The sequence below is a fragment of the Callithrix jacchus genome, chromosome 11 (assembly GCF_049354715.1).
Source record: "Callithrix jacchus isolate 240 chromosome 11, calJac240_pri, whole genome shotgun sequence".
Classification (NCBI taxonomy): domain Eukaryota; kingdom Metazoa; phylum Chordata; class Mammalia; order Primates; family Cebidae; genus Callithrix; species Callithrix jacchus.
This window is the reverse complement of record NC_133512.1, coordinates 107,080,672-107,104,008: the sequence shown is the minus strand read 5'-3', so window position 1 is coordinate 107,104,008 and position 23,337 is coordinate 107,080,672. Positions and strand designations below refer to the sequence as shown.

Sequence of the window (23,337 nt, the reverse complement as noted above, 5' to 3'; positions counted from 1 at the left end):
GGTATAAACATGGAATGGAATTTATTGGCTTGGGAACTAAAAAGTCCAAAAGATAATCAGGCTCCAGCCAGGGTATGGTTGAGACCTGGATCCTTTTCTCTGTGATTCTCTGGGCATCCCCTCCATGGGTCACTGAATCCTCAGGCTGAACTCCCTCCCAAGAGCAAAATGGCTGCAGGAATCCCTGGCCTCACATGCACATCCCACCCCATCGAGAAAGAAAGTTTCTTGCCTCCCAAACGCTCAAAGAAAAATATTAGCTTTCACCTAACCAATCATTTCGCCCAGGGGAATCTCACATGCTCACTGGTGCATCCCTAAAATGTGCTAGTGAGCAGCACGCAGTCGCTGCTAAAAGAACCCTGATGAGGCTGGGCGAGGTGGCTCACGCCTGTAATCCCAGCACTTTGGGAGGTCGAGGTGGGGGGATCACGAGATCAGGAGTTTGAGACCAGACTGACCAATGTGGTGAAAACCTGTCTCTACTAAAAATTAGCCAGGCATGGTGGTGTGTGCCTGTAATCCCAGCTACTCAGGAGGCTGAGGCAGGAGAATCTCTTGAACCTAGGAGGTGGAGGTTGCAGTGAGCCGAGGTGGAAACACGGCACTCCAGCCTGGGTGACAGAGCAACACACCATCTCAAAAAAAAAAAAAAAAAAAAAAAAAGAACCCTGATTAGGCTTAAGCAGCTAAGGCCCCATCCTACACAAATCTCAAGGCTGCCATGTATTCAGGAGATGTGAGTGGGTTCTTTGAAGCTGACAAACAGCAGTGTCTGCTAGATTACCCCACTATTGCAAGTCACTACCTAGACCAGGGCTCAGCAAACTTTTTCTGTAAAGGACTAAATAGTAGATGATTAGGCTTCACATGCCTCCTAAGAGTTCTTTTGTTGAATTTTGTTTTACATCCTTTAAAAATATAAAAACTGGCCGGGCGCGGTGGCTCAAGCCTGTAATCCCAGCACTTTGGGAGGCCGAGGCGGGTGGATCACGAGGTCAAGAGATCGAGACCATCCTGGTCAACATGGTGAAACCCCGTCTCTACTAAAGATACAAAAAATTAGCTGGGCATGGTGGCGCGTGCCTGTAGTCCCAGCTACTCGGGAGGCTGAGGCAGGAGAATTGCCTGAACCCAGGAGGCGGAGATTGCGGTGAGCCGAGATCGCGCCATTGCACTCCAGCCTGGGTAACAAGAGCGAAACTCCATCTCAAAAAAAAAATATATATATATATATATATATATATATATAAAAACTGGCTGGGTGCAGTGGCTCACACCTGTCAGCCCAGCACTTTGGGAGACCAAGGCAGGTGGATCACAAGGTCAGGAGTTTGAGACCAGCCTGGCCAAGATGGTAAAACCTCGTCTCTACTAAAAATAAAAAAATTTAAAAAATTAGCCAGGCATGGTGGCACATCCCTGTAATCCCAGCTACTGAGGAGGCTGAGGCAGAAGAATCGCCTGAACCCAGGAAGTGGAGGTTGCAGTGAGCCAAGATTGCACCACAGCACTCCAGCCTGGGCGACAGAGTAACACTGTGTCTTAAAAAATACACACACACACACACACACACACACCATTCTTAACTCATGGGCCTTATAAAAACAGATCAAGGGCTAGATTTGGCCCAAAGAGGATAGTTTGCCAACCACTGATCTGGATCATTGTGATACTTGTGGTGTCTACATTGACCTTGCTGACTTGTTTCCCCTGATTATAATAAAAGCTCTTTGAGACCAGGAACCAGGTCTGTCTTATCCACCACTGTCTTCTCCACACCTAAAACAGTGCTGGCACTTTGGGAGGGCTACACAGGAGAATCACTTGAGCTCAGGAGGTTCAGACCAGTCTGGGCAACACAGCAAGACCTCATCTCTACAAAAAATATAAAAAATTAGTCAGATGCGGTAGTGTGTACCTGTAGTCCAAGCTATTCAGGAGGCTGAGGTGGGAGGATCACTTGATCCTATGATTGAGGCTGCAGTGAGCCATGATCATGCCACCAAACTCTAGCATGGTTGACAGAGCAAGACCCTGTCTCAAGAAAAACAAAACCAAAAAAAAAGTGCCAGGCAAATAGTAGCTGTCCAATAAATATTCACTGGATAAATGATTATGAAAACTTTATTCCAGAGCACATCAGGACCCAGTGTCTAGCTCTGACCTGGGTTTCTCTGTCCTCTCTGTCTGTGGGACACAGCTGCCCCCATACTGACCTATGCAGGAACGAACAGGGCTGCTGCTGGTCCACAGTGTCTTTGTGCAAATCAGAAAAAGGTCACTCCTGCTGGCTGCTGTAGCTCAGCACCCAGGACCACGGTGAGCAGGTGAGGGCTGAATTTCAGCCCCTGCCTCTTCCCCCCTGGAGGGCGTTCTTGGGTGGGACTCCTTCCCAGTTTCGTGCCCTGGCTCTGGGATAGAGTGCTGAGTTGGAGTTCTAAGACCTCCCCTGCTTTTATTGTTCCCACACCTCTCTGAAAAATGTTGCTGCTAGCACTCTGCCTACAGCTTTACCCTTTTCTCTCACCAACTCCCAATCCCTTCTCTTTCCAGTTCTTTTCAACCCAATGACTGTGATTTGCATATATTGAACTGAAATTCTCAGTTTGTGCTTGGAAGCTCATCCAAGCAGACTAGAATGTGACATAAGGGAGACAAGCTTGGGCAGCATAGCAAGACCTCATCTCTACTAAAAACATAAAAAATTGATCAGATGGAGGGGGATTGTGGTTAGAGAGGGATTTCTGTCCTGTGTGCTTACTATACTTGAAGAAAGACCATGGGAAACTTGAAAAAGAAGCAGCCAAAATTGTCAAGGAAATAGTGAAGTTGCCATAAAAATACAGAGTCATGTGTTAAGGGTTCTTCCATCTGGAAAGATAAAGGCTAACAAGGAGAAACATCTGTTTAATCATGGATGTTATAGTTAGGGTGGTCTTGAACTCATTCACCAAATCCTGAAAGAGGACTGGGGAGAAGTGGGGGCTCTGCTTAAAGCTTGAGAGTTATGTTGAGGAATACTCAAATAAAATGTTCCTTCACTTGGTGGGCGGTAGGATCATGCAACTCATTATCCCAAGCAGGAGTCAAGCTGGAAATAAAAAGTCTTGGGGGACTTAGCCGTTGACAGACCCCTAATGACTTATGGAGGCCTTGGGGTATGGGCAATGCTCTTTGAAGTTGCTGACTAGGAGCATGACTGGTTGTCCACAGTGCGTTCCTGCATGCCTGTCTCAGAGACAGCATTCTGAGCTGGGCAAGACGAGGAGCCAAGGCTGCCACCCACAACCCCTTGCAAAAAAACTTCCAGATTGCCAGGGGTTGTGGGTGGCAGCCTTGGCTCCTCGTCTTGCCCAGCTCAGAACTGGGGGGACTGGGTGGAGGCCTCATACAAGAACAATTGACTTTCCCAACTCAGTTTTCCTTAGGCCAGCTACCATCTATTGCTGGGAATTCGAGGGTCATCAAAACAATGAAATGGTGTTTGTGAACGTTTTGCCTAAATGTCTACTCTATCCATAGGGACCTCGCCTGTTGTCATTATGAGAGCTGACATTTAGTGATTATGATTACAAACTATGTGCTGTTATACACACTATTTGATGTTGACAGCAGTCCTGTAAGGTAGGTGCTATTATTTCAGCATCCTGTTTGATAAATGGGGAAACCGAGGCACAGAGAAGTAGCTCTTTCGGAGTCTAACAGGCAATAAATGATACAGAACTCAAATGAAGGCCGGAAGCCTCTGGAGTACATAATGAACGATCTCTCCATTAGCCTGGGGTTACCGCCACTCCTATGGTGCTACCAGAGAGGACACCACTCCCCTCCTGCCATTCAGTTACCAGGAAGGAGTGCAGACCCATTGTGGCCATATGCACTTTTTTAAGAAAAGCGATAAAGATCAACACTGGGCAGATGGAACAAATCCAGCTAAATGCAGACTGAGGTTGCCCAGCTCTGATGGTTGCTATACTCACACCACCCTGCACATCTTACAGGCAGGGTGCTGTTGTCCATGTCCATGGAAAACATGAGCTACCAGCTGTGGGCTCAGAGCAGCAGGGAGCCTGGCTGGACACACATGGTGCAAAGGCTGCCGTGCTGGGTTGCCTGTGTCTAGAAGTGGGTCTCCTGCCTTTCAGCGGTGCTTAGTAATCTCTCTGGGCCTCTGGCCGGTCCAGGATTCTATGAATGTCATTGTAGAGAGCAACAGCAAAGGCTCAAAGGTGTGAAGAGATGTTTGATGTCTGGGAAGATGGGCTCCGTGGCATACGACTGGATTGTCCCAGCTGGCGCATAAGCCACACCAAATGTGCAGAACCCAAGGCTATACCTGCGATTTGGTGTGTGCTGAGAAACTGGCAGTGCAAGAGGCCCGTGACATCCCGTGGAGACTTTACTCAGGCTGTGTGCTGCACTTCAACCACGCAGGGAGGGCTGGGGGCTTTTTCTAATTTGCACAAAGGCGCTATCTGTGAGCTAAGCTGCATATCACGGGTGTGCGTCCACCCAGAGGAGGGACCTTCCAATTCACATCAAGTCTCCTTGCGTCCCTGGGGGCCCTGAAGCAGTTTGAGGTACCACTGACCTTCCCTCATACCCCAATGCTTTCTATTTATATCTTCCCATCTTTTCTATTATTGAGAGTGCAGGTGGGATTTAGGGGACTCAGGAATGCCGGAATTCTGCCCTGGCTCTTCCACTCCTTCCTTCATGTGGGGTTCCTGGGGATTGGCACGCACAGAGGATAAAGGCAAATGGTGCAGAGCCTGACACTCTGTTCCAGGCAGGGCTCTGGGCTGGCACAGCTGAGACTGGGAACTGCAGGATCCAGAGGCCCTCCTTTCCCTGGCCATGCTGGGCCCTACCCGCCAGTGCTCATGTCGGGAGGATGAGGGCAGCCAGAAGGACAGGCTCCAAGAGGACCTTGGTTCAGATCCTTGTTCTGTCCCCAGAGCTGGAGGAGCCAGTGAGAGGAGCAAGATCCACCCACCCCTGAGAACAGGACATGGAAGGGAAGGCCACTCCTTGGCACAGACCTTATCACACAGGGTCCCTGCCCCTTTTTACAGGTGGCTGAAGTGCAGTCCCGGATCCTGACTGAAGCTGTTGGCGGCAGTTCCCTGGAGGGAAGCCAGCCTAGGTGTGGGCATTTTCCCTGCTACGAGAACATGGTCTCATTTCATCTTCACAGCTTCCCTATTTACAGATGGGGAAACTCAACTGCGTGCTAAACAAGATGAGGAACTGGGTCAAGGTCACGCAGCTAGTAAGCAGAGCTGGGCTTTGACACCGTGGCCAGCTCTGCAGCCACTGCCCAGGTTCCTCTTTGGCACAGGATTAATGACTGCTCACCGCCAGTGTCTTCCCAGGAATAGCCCTGCCTGTAGGGGGCTGCCTGGCCCAAGGGTGGCTCCTTCCTTGCAGGGCAGCCCGAATTCAACTCAGCTCTGTAGGGGTGAGGTGTAGGGAGTAGGGTGCAAAAATCCGGCCCCTTACTTCCACTCAGGACAACTCTGAAGGGCTTTGTAACTCCTCATGGGATGGATGCCGGGCTTTGGTGGCGAGTGCACCACATTTCGCCTTCTCCCTCGGCCCAGCCCTGCTTTCCTGCCTCTTACAGCTGCTGTGCTTACCACACGCCCAGACCAACTCTGCAGGCGTCTTACCTATGCCATCTGCATTCCCCGTCCTTAGGAAATACTTCCTCTCCTCCTTCCTAGGACCCGGGACAAATAAACCAAAAATCCAAAAAGTAGAGGGTGAGGCAACCCAGAACTTACAACGGGCTGGAGGGACAGAAGGAGGGGTCCGGCTTCCCTGCACCCAGGGACCACCCAGCAAAGCCAGAGCTGTGGTGGATCTGTCATGAGGGGAAATGTAGCCTGTGACAGAAACACTCCTGAAGTTGGGGGTCCAAAGTGACACCCCAGCTTCTCCTTCCCTTTCGGCTAGACGTTTCTGATGATAGGCTACCTAACAACACAAGGTGTTCATACCAAGGTTTTAATACGCACATATTTGGGTAATACTAAAGATTTTGCAGCTTGGGGTCTACAATAGTTTTTTCTTTTGAAAGGGAAACATTGCTGTAGGATGATCTATCAGAGGTGCATCCCAAAGCACCGTCCACTCCAGTGCAGCCACCACAGCCTGAAGGTCAGATTCCTTCGGGATTGGGAATGGGGAGCTGAAAACAGCCCTTAGGGCCAGAGGATTTGGAGCACAGGAAGAGATCCTAGAAGTTTCCTTGTTCACTCTCCTCACTTTATTAGGGGAAACCCCAGACCCAGAGAGCTCCAAGCTTGGACAACCCCTTTTATGGAGGGTGAACTGTGGAGTTTTGGGGAACGATAACTACTGGGGAACGGAGTCACCAAGGGCTTTCAGAGCTCAGCCTAGATGAGGGCTTGTGTGTGCAGGTGTGTGTTTGGTATGTGTGTGTGCATGATACGCAGGTACATGCATGTGTGACACGTGTGCCGATGTGTATGGCACGTGTGTGCCTGTATGTATATGGCACGTGGGTGCGTGTGTATGCACATGTATAGTGTGCATGCATGTGTGTGGGTCTGTGTACATGTGCGCGCATGTTTGTAGATGTGTGCGTGTGCATCTGAAAGTTTACATCTTTTGAATTTCTTTTTTTTGAGACAGAGTGTCACTCTGTCGCCCAGGCTGGGCTGGAGTGCAGTGGCATGATATCAGCTCACTGCAACCTCCACCTCCTAGGTTCAAACAATTCTCCTGCCTCAGCTTCTCAAGTAGCTGGGATTACAGGTGCCTGCCACCACATTGGGCTAATTTTTTATATTTTTGGTAGAGATGGGGTTTCACTATGTTGGCCAGGCTGGTCTTGAACTTCCAACCTCAATGTTCCACCCACGTTGGCCTCCATCCCAAAGTCCTGGGATTACAGACTGAGATACACCTGGCCCCATCTTTTGAATTTTGAGTGGCTGCTGGTATTGATGTTAGAATGTGAATACACTTGATTTGTATTCATATGGAGGGGAAAGTGCCTCTGACCTGTCCCCATGGAAGGGAAGTAATATTGGCCTGGAGATACTTATCTGGTGGGGGAGATATCATGATCACAAAAATGCTTTTCCCAGGACAAGGCTCATCCATTGCACTCTAGATGGGCTGACCCTTGCAATTTTCCCAAACGTGGGAACTAATTTGTGGTAGCAGGGGACTGTGTTTGTGCTTTCCCCTAGTAATGAAGGAAAAGAAAAAAGAGACTGTCCTGGAGATATGAGGACAGAAGCCCAACCCAGTCCCTGGCTCCAGTGAGTCCAGGCCCAGCCCTGGAGACAGGCCTTATCAGCTGCCATCCCAGCTTCCTGTTTTTCAGTGGGCTGGGCACCTGGGCTGAAGGAACAGCTGCTTCTGTTTATTCTTCCCCTTTATCTTAATGGGTTCCCCACGATGGCTCCCTGGGACACCTCTCACCACTGCTCTGAGTACTCAGGTAGGTACTGCTCCCTGCCCCACCTACAACCCAGGGACAGAAGGAGGAAGACTGAACAGGCCAGAGACTTGGGGCCCTGGGATTAAGGCTAGTCACTAAACCGGTCTGGGGCTTAAAACTGGACCCTAAAGTCAATGTGGAGAAGGGAAAAAAGAATAAAAGGCAAAAGGCTCTCCTCCTAAGAGTAAAAGCAGGAAACGGGCAGGTTGCTGTGGGTGACCTTAGCTGCTAAGAGAAATATAATTGCTTTTCAATTTCTGTTACACCTAGGCTAATAACCACAACTGGAAATTCTTGTTAGGAGGAGGAAGTTTTCTCTCATTAAGAGATGATAGGAAGTCATTCACCCTTGAACCTAGAACAGTCAACTTCATACTGAAAGAACTTGACTCAGCTAGGGCCTCGGCCAGCCTGCAGTGCTCATCTGCACCTCTGTGTGGATTAGAAAAAGGGGCTCCTTTGTTCACGCAGTCACAGCCTCCAACTTGGCAAATGTCCCCATCCCGTTCCCTAGCACAAAGACAACCTGGCATAGTTGCATAATCGTAGCAGCTCAAGGATTTCTTTCTCTAAATTTTACTTAATACCTATTATCTTAAAGCATTATTATTTTTTTTTTTTTACAAATGTAGATATTATCAGCCAGGCTTGGTGGCTCACACCTGTAATCCCAGCACTTGGGGAGGTCGAGGCAGGTGGATCACGAGGTCAGGAGATTGATTGAGGCCATCCTGGCCAACATGCTGAAACCCCATCTCTACTAAAAATACAAAAAATTAGCCCAGTGTGGTGGCACACGTCCGTAGTCTCAGCTACTCAGGAGGCTGAGGAGGAGAATCGCTTGAACCCAGGAGGCAGAGGTTGCAGTGAGCCAAGATTGCACCACTGCATTCCAGCCTGGCAAACAGAGCAAGACTCCATCTCAAAAAAAAAAAAAAAAAAAAGATATCAAGTTGAGTGCTGTGCTGTTTATGGAGTTTTCTTCTTCTGTAACCAAATTGTCAATAGATTATGGTGGTTCCAAGCTTGGGCTCTGGCATCAGAATGAGTACAGTTCCAATTGCTAGCTCCTACTCTTGCCAGCTGAGAGGACCTGGGCAGTTTACTTAACTTCCCCACGCCCTGATTTCCTCATCTGTAAAATAGGGATAAGTAACATTATCTACTGTAAATAATTAACACATGAATTAAATGAGGATGTATGAAAATGTGTGGCCCAGTACCCAGCTCTTAATAAACATTAGCTACTATTAAGCTAATTTCGAATGGGTAAGGAAGGTGATACCCATATTCTTTTTTTTTTTTTTTTGAGACAGAGTCTTGCTCGGTCACCCCAGGCTGGAATGCAGTGGCGCGATCTCAGCTCATCCAACTTCTGCATCCTGAGTTCAAGCAATTCTCATGCCTCAGTCTCCCGATTAGCTGTGACTACAGGCACCACTACCTCACATGGATAATTTTTGTATTTTTTTTAGTAGCAATGGGATTTTATCATGTTGGCCAGGCTGGTGGAATGTGATACCATTATTCTAGGTTATTGAGAGGATGACCATGTCTTCTACCCCGTGGAGAAATGGTGGGTCCCCAGTCGGGCAGGGAAAGTGAGCCTGGACATGAAATTGTACCAGAAGACAAAGAAGTGTCCAAGACAGCAAGCAGCTTAAAGGAAACTTTACTGGCCAAATTTGGGTCAATCAGAACATCAAAATAAATAGTCACTATAGTTGATAACACAATTTTAAAAAATCTCTAGTAATATTTAAAATGAGGACTAAAGGAAGGGAAATACCAGCTAATAAAACTCAAAAGAACAATAGAATTGGAAATCACTATTTGGCAACCTCCAATTAAATAAAGATTATTCATGAAACCCCTGGACAAAAGATTATTGAAGAGCAAGATATTCACATTGGGCTGAAGTATTACCTGCAGGTAACTTGCAAATTACCAAGGGGAAAATTTCCTTTTACAATGGAGAGAGCTGGTGGTCACCACCTTATCCAAGTGATCAGACTCAGCCAGGCACAGTGGCTCATCTCTGTGATCCCACCACTTTGGGAGACTGAGGCAGGAGGGTTGCTTGAGGCCAGGAGTTTGAGGCCAGCCTTGGCAACATAGTGAGACTCTGCCTCTACCAAAAAATAAAAAATTAGCCAGGCATGAGTGGCACTTATCTGTGGTCCCAGCTACTAGGGAGGTTGAGGTGGGAGGATTGCTTGAGCCCAGGAGTTCAAGGCTGCCGTGAGCTATGATCATGCCACTGCACTCCCATCTAGGCAACAAAGAAAGATCCTGTCTCCAAAAATAAAAATAAAAACAACAACAACTAAGCATTGCTAATAGTGCAGCTATTATGCACTTACCCGCCTTCTGATGTGATGTCGTCTGAAATACTCAATACTACCATTTATGAATTCTTCCTGCCATATGTGATACACATGAATCTAATCAAGCCTGATGACTTACTGGTGACAGAGGAACAAGTTAAATCACACCAAAAGGAACTGAAAAGACAAATGCACAGTGTGGAATTTACTATAAGGCAACTAACCTGTGACAAAGCTCTCTCCCTGACCATGCTTTAGTCAGGCTCCTCCGAGCCCTCTTTTCAACCAGGCCTAGACCTTGGCCCCATCTTATCTTCGGTCTGCTCAGTCAATCTTAGCAAAGAATCCTGCCAAGTCATCTCTGCACCCTTTGTATCTGATCAAGTACCTCACCTCGCTCCCTTGACGTCTAAGCCCTTAGCCTGTCTTAGCAAGAATTACCTATGCTTGATGTCTCCCATTAGTCATTTCCCTTCCACCGACCCCTCCTCCTGCTCTCTGGCTGTAAATCCCCACTTGTCCTTGTACTTGGGGTTGAGCCAGATCACACTCCCCTATCCCAGCACTCCTATTGCAGTAGTCTTGGATAAAGTTTTTCTGTTTGAGAATAAGTTTTTCTTTAAAACCTGGACACATCAAGAAGTCATTTTTTAAGATGAATTATTTTAGAATAAAAGAAATTAGAGAGACATAATAATCAAATGCATGTAAGATACTTTGATTGAATCCTGGATCAAAAAAGGAAAAAAAATCTAAAAGATATTTTGAGGGGCCAAGTGTGGTGGCTCATGCCTGTAATCCCACCACTTTGGGATCACAAGTTCAGGAGTTCAAGACCAACCTGGCCAACAAGGTAAAACCCCATCTCTTCTAAAAGTGCAAAAATTAGCCCAGCATGGTGGTATATGCCAGTAATCCCAGCTACTCAAGAGGCTGAGGCAAGAGAATCGCTTGAACCTGGGAGGTAGAGGTTGCAATGAGCTGAGATCACACCATTGCACTCCAGCCTGGGCAACAGAATGAGATTCTATCTCAAAAAAAAAAGATATTTTGAGAACAATTGGATATATTTGATTATGGATTGGATATCATAAAGTTATTGTTTCTTTTCTTAGGTGTGCTAATGATACTGGTTATGGGGAGAATACCCCAAGTCCCACTAAATGCCCATCTGTTTTCAGGGGCTGTGTTAGTTTCCTAAGGCTGTGGTAATAAATTGCCACAAGCGGGTAGTTTGCAATGCAGAAATTACTTCTCTCACAGTTCAAGTCCAAAATCAAGGTGTTGATGGGGCCATGCTCTGTGTGAAGGCTCTGGAGAGGAGTCTTCCTTCCTCTTCCAGCTTTGGATATGGCGTTCCTTGGTTTGTGACAACATAAACTTCTATCTCTGTCTCCACAGTCAGGTAGCCTTCTTCTCTGTGTGTCTCTTGGGCTCTTCAAATCTCTCTGTCCCTTATAAGGACAGCAGGTGTTGGATGTAGGACCTACTCTAATGCAGTATGACTTCATCTTGAGTACCTCTGCAAAGACCCCCTGTATCAATAAGGTCACATTCAAGGTACCAGGGGCAAGAACGTCAACGTTTCTTTTATTTGGGACACAGTGTAACCCACAACATGAGTGATGTGTCATGATGTCTGAAATGTACCTTCAAAGGTCTCAATAAGAAATTCTGTAGAAGCAAAGAAGGAGGAGATAAGGAGAAAGGGAAAAAAAACTCAACCTAGTAAAATGTTAATTGTGGAATCTTTTGGAAGGTATAAGGGTGGCTATTGTATTCTTTCAACTTTTCTGTAAGTTTGAATATTTTCAAAATAAAAGGTTGAAGGAAAAACATAGCTTCCTGGTAGTTCCCCCATCCACAGCCCTTTTCTGTTTCCATATGTCTGGAGCAAGGCTCAAGGATATGTATTTTTAAGAAGCATTACTATTTTTCCCCCCCAAGACGGAGTCTTGCTCTGTCACCCAGGCTGGAGTGCAGTCGTGCAATCTCGGCTCACTGCAACCTCTGCCTCCTGGGTTCAAGCGATTCTCCTGCCTCAGCCTCCTGAGTAGATGGGATTACAGGTACCTGCCACCACACCCAGCTAATTTTTGTATTTTTAGTAGAGACAAGTTTTCATCATGTTGGCCAGGCTGGTCTCAAACTCCCATCAGGTGATCCACCCGCCTCAGTCTCCCAAAGTGCTGGGATTACAGATGTAAACCACTGCACCTGGCCAAGAATATGTATTTTTAACAAGCATTACTATTTTTTAATAGGCACTTGCAGGTCCTGCTAATGCTCTGCAAAAGTTTATAAATACTGGTTAATCTTATAAACCCAAAAGGATATATTCAAATCCCCTGCAACCTTTTTTGTGCCAACAGACCCTAACTATAAAATGAGTTCTTTTAAAAAACAGTACAAATGTATGTAAAACGAAATCAACCAACACAACACACACATACAAACTCACGAAGATTACAAATATTTCAGTGAGCACTTATCAGTGTAACAGTGTCTAGCAATTATCAGACATATATGTCACAAAAGGGAATTATATCCAAAGTCAATTTATTTATATTGAACATTCACGGGCTCCAGCTAGTTGTCAGTAGAATGCTTTGCAGCTTTTTTTTTAAGTGTAGTCTCCAAAGCATCAGGTGGGATCCCAGATGGTGTTGAGGAGAAAGCACAGTGGACAGGATGAGTCTCTTCCATCCCTACCTACCACCTCCAGTGGCTGCAGCCCTATTTTCACCTCCATTGTAATATTTCATGTCTATGTCAGATACTGTGTTTGTTTTCTTATAAAAGGATTTTGTTCTTAAAAAAAATCTGTTAGCCGCATGCAGTGGCTCACACCTGTAATTCCAGCACTTTGGGAGGCTGAGGTAGGCAGATCACAAGGTCAAGAGATCAAGACCATTCTGGCCAATATGGTGAAACCCTGTCTCTACTAAAAATACAAAAAGTATCTGGGTGTGGTAGCATGCACCTGTAGTCCCAGCTACTCAGGAGGCTGAGGCAGGAGAATTGCTTGGACCCAGAAGGCGGAGGTTGCAATGAGCCGAGATCACACCCTACACTCCAGCCTGGTGATAGAGTGAGACTCTGTCTCAAAAAAAAAATTGCTTACACCACTGTTCTAGTATTGCCTTTTACATTTTATTTTATTCTGTGACAGGGTTTTACTGTGCTGGTCAGGCTGGAGTGGAGTGCAATGGCGCTGTCACGGCTCACTGCAGTCTCAACCTCCTGGATTGCTGAAGCAATCCTCCTGCCTCAGTCTCGTGAGTAGCTGGGACTATAGGCTTGCACCACCACGACTGGCTAATTTTTTATTTTTTATAGAGACAGGGTCTCCTTATGTTTCCCAGGCTGGTCTCAACTCCTGGACAGAAGCAATGCTCCTACTTCGGCCTCCCAAGAGGAGGGATTACAGGCATGAGCCACCACACCCAGCCTAGTTATTGCCTTGATTGACACATAATAGATACTCAATAAAATGTTTACTGAAGGAATGGACTCCAAAGAATATCTAAATCAAAACTGAATGATTTTTTTCTGACAATGTAAGTTTGTTTGGGCCGGGTGCGGTGGCTCACACCTATAATCCCAACACTTTGGGAGGCCAAGGCGGGCAGATCACGAGGTCAGGAGTTTGAGACCAACCTGTCCAACACGGTGAAATCCCATCTCTACTAAAAATACAAAAATTAGCTGGCCATGGTGGCACAGCCCTGTAATGCTAGCTACTCAAGAGGCTAAGGCAGTAGAATCGCTTGAACCCTGGAGCCAGAGGTTGCAATGAGCCGAGATTGCACCCTGCACCCTAGCCTGGGCAACAGAGTGAGATTCCATCTCAAAAAAAATGCTTGTTTGATACATTTGTAAAGAGCAGCCCAGACAGGGAAAGAAAGAGAGTGCTCTGGCCTCATGACAAGCTTGGTCAGATGGTCAAGCCTCATGCATTCGCCATCATCTGTGGAAGTACCTCCTAGACAGTTCTGTCAACACAGACTGTGAAAGGCAGGGGCTCTGGGCTCTGCCATCAACTCAGTGTGGAGACCCAAACGAGCTTCCAAGGCCCTTGTGGCTGCATTTCCTCCAGTGGTTGTGAGTGGGGCAAAATGGACTCACTAACACTAGTAAGATCCTGGGGTTTGTAATATCTACTTTTATTTATTTATTTATTTTTGAGACTGAGTCTCACTCTGTCATCCAGGCTAGAGTGCAGTAGTGCAATTTCAGCTCACTGCAGCCTCCGCCTCCCGGGTTCAAGTGATTCTCATGCCTCAGCCTCCCAAGTACTGGGATTACAGTTGTGTGCCACCAAGCCCAGCTAATTTTTTTGTATTTTCGTAGTAGAGATGGGGTTTCACCCATGTTGGCCATGCTGGTCTCAAACTCCTGACCTCAGGTGATCCGCCTGTCTTGGCTCTCAATGTGTTGGGATTACAGGCCTGAGCCACTGTGCCTGATGATTTACTTTTAAAAAATTACATTTGAGAAGATTTTAGGTTATTCCAAAAATAATGTCACTTTAACTAATTTATTTAGATATTCTTACTTGTATAGGAGAGAAAAGGATGAAGTTACAGAGAGGAATTATGTGTAACTCTGGACTGCCACATGGGAGTAACGGACGTACATGATCATTGTCCTTCACTCAAAACTGCAGAAAAAGCTGGGAATCACTGCTATACAGTGTTTAATGGGACGTCTCGTTTTTATATATACTTGCTTATTTAGAGACTAAATTAAAGGTCTGCACAGTGGCTCACACCTGTAATCCCAGAACTTTGAGAGGCTGAGGTGAGTGGATCACTTGAGGCCAGGAGTTCAAGACCAGCCTGGCCAACAAGGCAAAACCCCATCTCTACAAAAAAATTGAAAATTAGCCAATTTGATGGTGCACATAGGTAGTGCCAGCTACTCCAGAGGCTGAGGTGGAAAGATTGCTTAAGCCCAGGAGGCTGAGGCTGCAGTGAACTGTCACTGTCCCACTGTACAGCAGTCTGGGTGACAAAGCGAGACACTGTCTCAAATAAATAAATAAATAAATAAGATACTCTAAGTAAAATGCCTACCGTGGTTTCTGGCATATTGCAAGCACACAACTAATAATAGCCACTACTAGTTTAACTTCTTCCATAATTCAATAATCATCTTTTTTTCAGTTACTGTTTTTATCAGATAACACATTTGCATTATTTGAAAAGTAAAATAATGTTGAAAATCTTAAAGCAAGCAATTCCTTCGCCACTATTCCCACCCTCGATTTTCTGAAGCAGCCTCTTTTTAGCTTTTACCAGCTTCTCTGGTTTTCTCCATTGCACTTATTGTCTGCCGTCTTCCTTCTTTAGAAAACAAGGATTTAGCTATCATATATCTTCTCTTCCCCTAGCCTCCTAATTTGCTTGTGTTGCAATTTCTGGTTTAATCAGTAGCCAGTGTTTATTCTGACAATGCCACCATTCTTCACAGCTGAGCTGTGGAGTGTAACATGATTATATTTCCTATCTGGTACAAACTTTTTCTTGTTTTCCTTGAAGATAAATATTGCCTCATTTTCTATTTGTTCAACTGTTTATGTACCTACTGCTAATTCTTCTCCAGACTCCACTGGAAATGTAAATCTCTCACTGTATTTAGACATACCAGGTTGTCTGCTGGTTTCATGTATCTTTCTAGAAGGCATCCTCAAGTCCTCCATTGCTATCATCCTGCTCCCAGCTCTGCTCTCTTTCCATTTCCTGGCCTTCAAGTCTTCCTCTTTATTTATTCCTTCATTTCCATGGAATATATCATCCTATAGTTTCCTAAGAAAGGCTGCTTGGACCAGGTGTGGTGGCTCCCGCCTGTCTTCCCAGCACTTTGGGAGGCTGAGGCGGGTGGATCCCTTGAGGCCAGAAGTTCAAGACCAGCCTGACCAACATGGCAAAATCCTGTTTTGACTAAAAATACAAAAGTTAGCCAGGCATGGTGGTGCACACCTGTGATCCCAGCTACTTGGGAGACTGAGGCACGAGAATCGCTTGAACCCAGGAGGTGGAGATTGCGGTGAGCAGAGATTGCACCACTGCACTCCAGCCCGGGAGACAGGGTGAGACTCCGTCCCAAATAAAAAATAAACAATAAATAAAAAAAGAAAGGCTGCTTGGGAAATTAAAATTCGGAAAGATTACATTTCTGAAAATGTCTTTATCCTACATTCACACTTGCACGTTAGCACCGAGTTCATCAGATTCCAGATTCCAGCGTTGTGCTGGAGAAGAGCAAAGCTATTCCTATTTCTGATCCATAGTGTAAACCTGTTATATTTTTTTTTATCCTGGAAGATTTTTAGATCTTCTTATTCATAGCTGTTCCGAAATTTCACAGTGTTGTGCCTTGGTAGGGGACTTTTTTCCCATTCATTGCCTTGGATACTCGGGTAGGCCCTTTCAATCTAGAAACATATGGTCTTCCATTTTAGAATTTTTTCTTGAATTACTGTTATTTTTTAAAACATTATTTCCTCCTTTCCATTTTCTGTATTATCTTTTTCTGGAACTCCAATTGCTCAAATGTCAGACCTCCTAAACTGATTTGGAAGGGTGCTGACTGTTCTTTCTCCTATTTTCTGACCCCTTTTTCCTTACTTTCTGCAACCTTCTGACTTTTCTTTTCTTGTTTTTTTTTTTTTTTTTTTTTGAGACAGGGTCTCACTCTGTCACCTAAGCTGGAGTGTTGTGCTGTGATCATAGCCCACTGCAGCCTTGAACTCCCAGGCTAAAGCGATACTCCTCCATTGGCCTCACAAGTAGCTGGGACAACAGGTGTGTGCCACCATGCCTGGCAAGTTTTTTTTTTTCGTAGAGACAGAATCTCACTATGTTGTCCAGGCTGGTCTCGAATTCCTAGGCTCAAGAGATCTTCCTGCCTCGGCCTTCCAACAGGTTGGGATTACAGGCACGAGCCACCACACCTGACCTCTTGAATTTTTAGTTTCTACTATCAGAGCCCAACCTTCCATGAATGCTCTTTCATTCTTTAAATATTCCGTTTTAAGAAACAATATTTGCAGGATGCAATGGCTCATGTCTGTAATCCCAGCACTTTGGCAGGTCGAGGTGATTGTATCACCTGAGGTCAGGAGTTTGGGACCAGCCAGACCAACATGGCAAAACCCTGTCTCTACTACAAACACAAAAATTAACTGGGCATGGTTGCGCACACCTGTAATCCCAGCTACTCAGGAGGCTGAGGCAGGAGAATCACTTGATCCCAGAAGGTGGAGGTTGCATTGAGTCAAGATTGCATCATTGCACTCCAGCCTGGGTGACAGAGCAAAACTCCATCTCTAAAAAAGAAAAAACAGAAACAATATCCTTGGGCATGGGGATACACTGTTCAGATTCACCTTCAGGGAGCACAGGTTGACCTTGCTGTCAGCTCTCTTGGGACTGTCTTGGCTGCAGCTGCCCTGCTTAAGGGCACACCTACCTCAACCTAGCCAAACAACAGATCAAAGCCAGGATACAAACACCTGGTCATTTTGGCCCAACCCAGAACAACCCTGATGTCCCTGTATGCTCCAGTGCCTCTCATGATTTGGCCGGGGTTTCATGAGTCCTGCATCGTAACCTAACTTCCCCTAAGCCTGATTCTGTTTCCTCTTCACCCTTTCTGTAACAATTGATCCCTAAGAAATATCCCGCACTGCAAACCGTTCAAGCATTTGCTTCTGCAGAATCCAACGGAAATAATACTGTGCTTATTTTTCATGGACACAAAAATCTGCTTTTATCTCTCTGAGCATATGTATTGTTGGTGTTTTCTTCTTCTTCTGTTCCCTTTATTGGTTCTCTTCTGTGTGGGTTCTTCTTTTTATCTGTTTGCTAGTTTTGATCTCTGTGTCTCATGATAGAGACTTTTCACAAATTATCTCACTGTTTTTTGTTGTCTATTCCTATTTAAGAATTACATACTAAAAACCTAATTTAAAAAAGATTTGTGGCCAGGTGCTATCGCTCACACCTGTAATCCCAGCACTTTGGGAAGCTGAGGAGGGTGGATCACCTGAGGTCAGGAATTCGAGACCAGCCTGATTAGCATGGTGAAACACCATCTATACTAAAAATACAAAATTAGTCATGCATGGTGGCGCATGCCTACAATCCCAGCTACTTGGGAGGCTGAGGCCAAGGCCGAGGCAGGAGAATCGCTTGAAACTGGAGAGGCAGAGGTTGCATTGAGCCAAGATTGCACCATTACACTCCAGCCTGGGCAACAAGAGTGCAACTTCGTCTCAAAAAAACAAAACAGGCTACGTGCAGTGGCTCGGGCCTGTAATGCCAGCACTTTAGGAGGCCCAGGCAGGTGGATCACGAGGTCAAGAGTTGGAGACCAGCCTGACCAATGTGATGAAAACCTGTCTCTACTAAAAATACAAAAATTAGCCATACATGGTGGCACATGCCTGTAATCCCAGCTACTCAGGAGGCTGAGACAGGAGAATGACTTGAACCCAAGAGGCAGAGGTTGCAGTGAGCCGAGATTGCACCACTGCACTCCAGCCTGGGTAACAAGACTCGGTCTCAAAAAAAAAAAAAAAGATTTGCATGTATGATGGGGTGATTTTAGAATGGGGTGATCAGACAGGGGCCACTCATTCTGAGGAAACTCCCTATGAAACATTTCCATGTCTCTTTTTCTGGTGGTCATTTTTCTAGGGGAGTTCTCTGAACTCCCTCCCCATAGTTATAAACATGTCTGCCAGTGTCTGGGAGTCAAATGTGAGTAGAACAAGGGTTCACTGGCTGGCACATTGACCTTCATTTCATCCCCCTTCTTTGGTCTTGAACTTCTGACCTCAGGTGATCTGCCCACCTTGGCCTCCAAAGTGCTTGGATAACAAGTGTGAGCCACCGCACCCCGGCCCATCCCCTTTCTTTGTACTAATCTTCCACCTTCAGTTGTTCCTAAGTCCAAAGTTCCTCTAACTCAAACTCGCCATACAATAACTGGTCAGTCTCTGATCAAGGCTGAGAGAAGGTAGTAGCTTGTTGCAAAGGTTAAGGGAAGAATCGCAGGGATTAACTATCATCTCTCTCTCTCTTTTTTTGGCGGGGTGGGTTGGAGTCTCACTCTGCGGCCCAGGCTGGAGTGCAGTGGCACTATCTCGGCTCACTGCAACCTCTGCCTCCCAGGTTCAAGCAATTCTTGTGCCTCAGCCTCCTGAGTAGCTGGGATTCCAGGCCTCTCCACCATTTTTAGTAGCGACAAGTTTTCACCATGTTGGACAGGCTGGTCTCAAATTCCAGACTTCAAGTGAGCCACCTGCCTCGGCCTCCCAAAGTGCTGGAATTACAGGCATGAGCTACTGTGCACACCCTTATCTATCTCTTAAGAAAACTTTATTTTATTTTATTTTCTTCCTCTATTGCCCAGGCTAGAGTGCAGTGGCCTGATCATGGCTCACTGCAGCCTCAACCTCCTGGGCTCAAGTGATCCTCCTGCCTCAGCCTCCTGAGTAGCTGGGAGACCACAGGTGTGCACCACCGCTCCTGGCTAATTTTTGTGTTTTTGTCGAGATGGGGTCTCATGATGTTGCCCACGCAGGCTGGAAAAAACTTTTAATCAGTGCTCTAGTTCTCAGTCACAGCACTTCTTTTCAGAAGTGTCTGGTGCCTGCAATTCCTGGGGGTGTTTCAGAGGCATGGATTGGCTTGTTTTCTTGGCTTCCCCATTTTGAGACCCTTTACTCTGGTGTGTGAGGTTCGTTATCTCTCAAATTTCCAGCTTAAAAAATTTTTTGAACCCTCTCTCTGCTCTTCTCTTATGGACTTAGGCTTATTTTTAGATAAAAAGTCTCTTTACTCACATTTGAGTGGGGTTTTGGGAGGAGGCCCAGGCGTATGCACATGTTGAATCTGCTATGTTTAATGGGACGTCCTCCGAGCCCACAGTTTTCAACTCTCATTTTATTGAAGGAGGCCTCCTCATATAAACCTATGCCCAGTTTTAAAATGGAAGTCAAGGAGAAATGTGATCTGATTCACATAGTTTTTTTTTTTGAGACAGAGTTTCGCTCTTGTTACCCAGGCTGGAGTGCAATGGCGTGATCTCGGCTCACCGCAACCTCCACCTCCTGGGTTCAGGCAATTCTCCTGCCTCAGCCTCCTGAATAGCTGGGATTACAGGCATACACCACCATGCCCAGCTAATTTTTTTTTTTTTTTTGTAGTTTTAGTAGAGATGGGGTTTCACCATGTTGACCAGGATGGTCTCGATCTCCTGACCTCGTGATCCACCCACCTCAGCCTTCCAAAGTGCTGGGATTACAGGTTGAGCCACCAGGCCCGGCCGATTCACATAGTTTTAAGAACAGTTTTTGTATATTTATTTATTATTCTTTTTTTGAGATGGAGTCTTGCTCTTTTGCTCAGGCTGGAATGCAGTGGCACAATCTCAGCTCACTGTAACCTCTGCCTCTTGGGTTCAAGCAATACTCCGGGCTCAGCCTCCTGAGTAGCTGGGACTACAGGCATGCACCACCATGCCCAGCTGATTTTTGTATTTTTAGTAGAGATGGGGTTTCATCATGTTGGCCAGGCTGGTCTCGAACTCCTGACCTCAGGTGATCCGCACGCCTCGACCTCTCAAAGTGCTGGGATTACAGGCGTGAGCCACCACGCCCAGCCTGAGAACAGCTTTTAGAGATGCCTTTGGACTTTGTGGCTAGGTCTGAATTCTCACTCTGAGTATAACTGTCTGACTGTCATGTGTTGACTTTGTACACACAGCTCAAACCCAGATCCCCGCCTTGTCTCTTCTGATGAAATACCAGTGCCCACAAACGGAAGGTTCCCCTTCTCTCACCCATGGAATAAACAGGAAGGTCTCTTGGGGCTGTGGTCTTGGGACTGTAGCTCTGCCTCTAATTTCTTCAGACCCTTTACTGAGAACTGAGTCATTGCAACATCACGCTCAGCCAGCTGTCTCAGCACAAGAAAAAGCTTTGCTGTGGTATGAGGTTTTGTGGGCTGCAAACTACATCTAGGTCAGCAAATTAAACTCCACCGTGTGGTTACCGATTCTAGCTTCATCTAACTTAAAGGCCTGTCTGATTTCACCCTCTGGGAATTGGCTTTTCTGGTGTTTGGGACACAAGGCCCCTCTGTGGGTGTTTAAGACACAGTATTTCAGGCCTAAACCACTAGATGACACATGTGTAAACCCGGAATCTTGTATTCCCCACCAGGGCTCCAGGGTATGTGAGGGTAACAGTACTCCAACCCGGCAGCTTTGTGTGTACGTGTCAGAACAAAGGGAAAGGTGGGGATGCATTTCTTTGATGCTCAGTTTCATCTATCACTTGTGTTTCTCTCCTGCCCTTCTTTGACCCTAACAGGAGCCAAACCCTTCTTTCTTGCTTCTCTTTTATGGAAGTTTTGAAGAATGAATGGTTATACAACAGATGGCCAGCTGGTCTACCTAGAAAGGGCCTTACAAAGGACAGCGCCTCAATGGGGAAAACTCACTCGGGATCAGACGCCGGATCGCAGATTTACCATGAATAAAGCCCTTGGAAACTGACTCATGTTAAAAATTCAAAAACAACTCAGCAAATACTTATTTGAAAGCCTGCTCGTCTTCAAGGCCCTGGAATGCAGACATGACAAGACTCACTGCTTCCTGAGAGCTCTCTGACTGTGGAAGAAGACCATGCTAGCAGGTGGTCACATTTTTTACCACCTGGCACCTGCTCCGCTTCTCCTGCAGATAACCTCCCCAGTCTGTGTGCTTTCAGTAAAACTGAATCTACCCCTGGCTCAGGAGCTCAGAGACAGCCCATGGCCTAGCTATGGTGATTAGTTTAGAGATGGACTTGCAATCTCACCAAAGCCTGATATTGTTCAGGGTAACATACTAGATACACTTAGCTAGTGTATCTAGTATACTATACTAGATATACTAGCAATTTTAAAGTTCTGGGTAGATATGAATGTATTAATTTATTTAAGCTTCTTAGATGGGGTTTCCTGTCATTTGCAACTGAAGAAGCTCTGTGTAGCAGGTTGAATAGTGTTCACCCTCCCTCCCGGCACCCAGAAAATACATTCACATCTACCCAGAACTTTAAAACTTTATAATATGATCTTGTTTTGAAAAGGGTCTTTGCCGATAAGATTAGTTAAGGACCTTGAGATGCAATCATTATGAATATTATCCAGGTGAGCCCCAAATCTAACCACTGGTGTCCTTATACAACAAGGGAATGTCACAGAGAGACGCAAAGACACAGGGCATCTGGCCACACAAAGCGGGAGACAGAGGGCAGAGTGATGCTGCCATGAGACAAGGGATGCCTGGACCGCGAGAAGCCAGGAAGGGGCAAGGAAGGCCCCACTCAGAACCTTCAGAGGGAGCAAAGCTCTCCTGACAACTTGGTTTCCAAATTCCAGCCTCCAGAACGGTGAAAGAGAATTTTCCACTGTCTTTGTTTGTTTGTTTGTTTGTTTGTTTTTGAGACGGAGTCTTACTCTGTCACCCAGGCTGGAGTTTGGTGGCACAGCCTTAGCTCACTGCAACCTCCGCCTCTCAGGTTTAAGCGATTCTCCTGCCTCAGCCTTCCAAGTAGCTGGGATTATAGACACCTGCCACCATGCCCGGCTAAATTTTGTATTTTTAGTAGAGACAGAGTTTCACCATATTGGCCAGGTTGGTCTCGAACTCCTGACCTTGTGATCCGCCCGCCTTGGCCTCCCAAAGTGCTGGGATTACAGGCGTGAGCCACCACACTTGGTCAGTTTTCCGCTGTTTTAAGCCAACAATCTTGTGGTGCTTAGTTATGGCAGCCCGAGGAAACACATGCACTCTAACATGTGAAATCACTAAATAGATATTTACTGGTTCTTACTGTGTGTCTGAAAAGGGCTTAGTATTAAAATCCAGAGAAAAGAGATATGGAGACTGTCTTGGGGCATTGGGGCTTATTTCTCTCCCAGACCATAGTTGAGAAATGAAGGTGATCAGGCTGCGAGTGCTTTGGGAGGCCATGTCAGGCAGATCACTTGAGGCCAGGAGTTCCAGAGCAGCCTGGCCAACATGGTGAAACCCTGTCTCTACTAAAAACACAAAATCAGCTGGGTGTGGTGGCGGGCGCCTATAGTCCCAGCTATTCATGAGGCTGAGATCGGAAAATCCCTTAAGCCTGGGAGGTGGAGGCTGCAGTGAGCCAAGATCGTGCCACTGTACTCCAGCTTGGGTGACAGAAAGAAAGAGAAAGAGAGAGAGAGAGAAAAGAAAAGAAGGAAGGAAGGAAGAAATTAAGGTGAACAGATCAAGGTCAGCATTTGGGGCAGGAGCATGTCACATTGTATGACGTCAGGAATCCCATAATGTCTTGTAGACCCTCTATTAATGATGCTAAATTTGGTCACTTGATTGTAGATTTTTATTTCATGAAGAAATCTGTGAATTAGCAAGTAGCTCCTCAGGGCGATATTTTGGCACCATGCAAATACCCTGTTTCTCAGCTCGTTTTCACCTAAT

General features: G+C 46.1%; 1 pseudogene; it reads left to right on the top strand.

Annotated features, from left to right (window-relative positions):
- The first annotated feature begins 7,071 nt into the window (after nucleotides 1–7,071).
- On the top strand, nucleotides 7,072–7,225 carry LOC118144037 (U1 spliceosomal RNA; annotated as a pseudogene).
- The last annotated feature ends 16,112 nt before the right edge of the window (nucleotides 7,226–23,337 follow it).